This window comes from Nomascus leucogenys, chromosome 4 (genome assembly GCF_006542625.1).
Source record: "Nomascus leucogenys isolate Asia chromosome 4, Asia_NLE_v1, whole genome shotgun sequence".
Classification (NCBI taxonomy): domain Eukaryota; kingdom Metazoa; phylum Chordata; class Mammalia; order Primates; family Hylobatidae; genus Nomascus; species Nomascus leucogenys.
This window is the reverse complement of record NC_044384.1, coordinates 39,388,341-39,392,174: the sequence shown is the minus strand read 5'-3', so window position 1 is coordinate 39,392,174 and position 3,834 is coordinate 39,388,341. Positions and strand designations below refer to the sequence as shown.

General features: G+C 36.3%; 1 non-coding gene across 1 annotated transcript; it reads left to right on the top strand.

Annotated features, from left to right (window-relative positions):
• The first annotated feature begins 3,234 nt into the window (after positions 1-3,234).
• LOC115834931 lies at positions 3,235-3,295 on the top strand. Its single transcript, XR_004029918.1, has one exon. It is a non-coding gene; the product is annotated as a U7 small nuclear RNA (small nuclear RNA).
• Positions 3,296-3,834: the final 539 nt, after the last annotated feature.

Below are 3,834 nucleotides of genomic sequence, written 5' to 3'. Positions count from 1 at the left end.
ATTTAGAATCTCATCTCTGTGTCAGCACATAGTATTTTAAAACTAATCTATTTGGTTGCATTTTTTTTCCCATTTTGTCAAACATCAAGGACACACACCGGAAGTCATTTCTCTCCAAATTTATTAGATTCTTGGTTTGCTGAATAAAGAAAAATAATATTTAGCTCAGATTATTTATACACTATAAAAACTATAGATTTATTACTTCTATTAATAGTATTAATTACAAGACTTTATGTAGTGTTTCACTGTACACAAATTAATGACATATTGTATGAAATAGCTATTATTAGACCTATTTTACTGGTGAGGAAACTGAGACCAGATGAGTTTCAGTAATTTGCTCAGAAATTCCCAAGCTAGTAAACAAAGATGGATTAGAACCCAATTCTCTTGCCTTTATTCCCTGTCCTCCTCCTATTACTTCATGGCCTGTCCTCAATTGGCAAAGCAAGGCCCATTTTGGCCGTGAAATGAAGATAGCCTATAATTGCTGCCAAGGAGGCATATTGAGTAGGATGTACTGAATCTTTCGGTCGCATCAGGTTCTGCTGTGCATGTATGAATTCTGCCAGAATCAGCTTCTATCATCAAGATGTTCATTTTCCAGAGATGAAATTTAATGGAATGAAATTTCCTATAGCCCATGGTTAGTGGATAGGAAATAAAATAAAAATACTCTGTGTTGGATAACCTCCACAAAAAGATTGAGAAAATTCTCATAGTCACTACAGGAAAACTTCAATTTGGCTGAACTCAATTCTGAATCACAAAATCTTAATTAATGGGAAAAGTTAGGGAGAACAGGAGTATGACAGAAAAATAAATGAGCAGTGGTGTGTGTGTTTGTGTGTGTGTCTAACTTACATTCTAAACCTTTCTTTAAGTATTTGCCTCTTTCAAAAAGTTTCCCACTGATCTTAGATATATCATATCCTAGTTGACTAGATCAATTGAACATTACGGAAGTATTTAGGAAGGAGTAGGAAGTACTTAATAATGATTTTGAAGTTTTCAGGCTTGAGACTGTAGGAGAATGGTGGAGGCATTCATTAGCTTTTCTTTTTTCTTTAATTTAATTGGTATGACAGGTGTTCATAGTGCAATTTTACAGGAAATAGAGGAAGGAAGGCAGTTATAGGAACCATTATAAATGAGCAAAAAGCTCAATTCACACATAGGATTGAAAATGAGAAATTCTGGGATATCTTTCTCGATCTTTCATTTTGCAAACTCAGGCACTCTCTGTCACACAGTAGGAAAGATGGAGCTGGCATTCTGTCACATTTCCTTTTTTAATTCTTGTGATAAAAATCTCTTCTAGCTTCCTATTTGCCTGTCTTCAGCTGTCCAAGCCTACTCGAACAGGCTTTATAGACTTCCCGGCTTCTGTAATTTAATTATGAGATGTTTGGTGGCTGCCATTCCTTTAAAGAGCAAATCCTGCAGCATATCCAACTGCTGAATTAGAGCTCATATCATAGGCTGCTGACAACAGCAAACTTAGCAACACAAAGATTCTTAGATCTTCTAGTTACCAACCTTATCAAAAGTCGTGCTTGTGCAGGCCTTGACTTCATTATTCCATGAAGGAAAGGAAGAAAAGTCAGATAGATGACAGTTTTTTGTTTCTTTTCCGCCTCCATGAAGTCTTCCTAGATATATTAAGAAGATACTGACAAATTGCTGTGTCTCTGGCTTTCTCCTTGCTATTCCCCTATGTCACCATTCTAAAAATGTGCTTTCCCTGAATATGTTTTTGATATAAAATCCTCATTTATTTGTGTAGTATCAAAACTCATTTGTGCATATGGGTTTATCAGCAGCAAAAATGTAATGCCAAGCTGGGTCTGCCCCTGTGGTCACTTGATGTTTACTTATCTAATGCAAACTAATTTCATTGTTTGTCCAAGGAAAACATGTCTAAAAAGGAAAATCTGTAATTAAAACGTTCTCACAGGCATTCCAAAGTTGAATGGGAGCAAAGAGCATACAATATATTGGTTTAGATGATCAGAACCATTTCCTCTCTCTACCAAAACAAATAATATAGCACTATGTTTATTTTTCTTTAGGATATTTCAACTACCCCCAAAACTGCCAAAAACCAAAATTATTCCTGGAGTACAACAAATATTTCCACAATTTCTTCTACATCCTATTATCATGACTGGTAATATATAAATGTAGCATACTATATATATTAGGTCATGCCCATTTAATATGCATAATAAATAGAAACTGAGAACTTTAAAAACAAATTTTCTTTTTTTAATTTTCTTTATTCTGGATGTCCTGCATTTTTATCTGCCCAGTATGGAAATTCTCTTTATTTATTTTATTTATTTATTTTTTATAGAGATGTGGGTCTCCCTGTGTTGCCCAGTCTGGTCTCGAACTCCTGGGCTCAAGGGATTCTCCCACCTCCGCCTCTCAAAGTGTTGGGATTACAGGCATGAACCATCATGCCCAGCTTAACCAAATTTTCATTTTACTGATTCTTTAGCACTCAAAGCAACTAAAACATCAATTTATTATTTTTATTATTATAAAAGTTCTTATTCCTATTTAAAGAACTATATGTTTCAGGCTGAGCATGGTGGCTCACACCTATAATCCCAGCAGTTTGGGAGGCCAAGGTGGGCAGATCACCTGGGGCCAGGAGTTCGAGGCCAGCCTGGCCAGCATAGTGAAATCCTGTCTCTACTAAAAATACAAAATTTATCTGGGTGTAGTGGCCCATGCCTGTAATCCCAGCTCCTTGGGAGGCTGAGGCAGGAGAATCGCTTTAGCCTGGGAGGCAGAGGTTGCAGTGAGGTGAGATCTCATCACTGCACTACAGCCTGGGTGACAGAGCAAGATTCTTTCTCAAAACAAAACAAAACAAAAACAAAGAAAGAAATATATGGTTTCTCCTGCTCTACATGCTCCATTCTGTCCACTTGGCTGTAATTTGGAGAAGAATACTAAGTAGTGGAGATAGGGGAAGAGAGAAAAGGAACAGAGAGAAGGAGACCCAGAGGAGACAGAGCTGAAGCCGAAGTCTTTGGAGGATTTTTCAACCTGTGCTGCAAAACTGCATTTGAATTTTGATGTCACTTAACCCTCAGAGTCTCAGAAAGCTAGATAACAACCAAAATCTCTATACTATGATGACTAAAACCATAGAAAAGATCATTATTGCTACATTTGTGTTGTGAGCAAAGTATAAATAAGCTTAAAAACTAGCAATGCCAGTGTTACAGCTTTTTTACAATTTACCTAGCAGGTTTTCCAGTTTTTATCAGAAACCTCCTCCCAATCCCCCTCAAAACAAACAAACAAACAACAACAACAACAACAAAAAAAACTAGCAATGCCAGCTGTTCCATGAAGTCTGAAGTACAGTTTTCCTGGGTAAATGTTAAGGAATGCTGGCTCCCATTGTTTGGGATGGATGTTCACATGGGCTTTTTAGAAATCAGCCGACTGCATTGTTATATGGATATACAGCTATCTTAATATCTTAATATCCATAAACTCTGTTTGGAAAATTAATAAATTCTTTAGTACTTATCAGAAAACAGATAACTAGAGGGACTCAGAAGACAATCTCTCTTCTAAAAGTAAATAATGTTGTAGAGATACCTTCTAAAATCACCAGTTACAAGTAAAATACATTTAAATTTTGGGAGACTATTTGCTTTCCCAGTTTCTGGGCTATCAATGCTGCACTCATTATATTTAAAGCTCGTTGAGGAATCTTAAGCATGAAACATTCCCCATAAAACTAAATTCTATTCTAGCTCATTCAACCTCAAAGGTCATAGTTGTGGCTTCCTTCCCTATAATCAT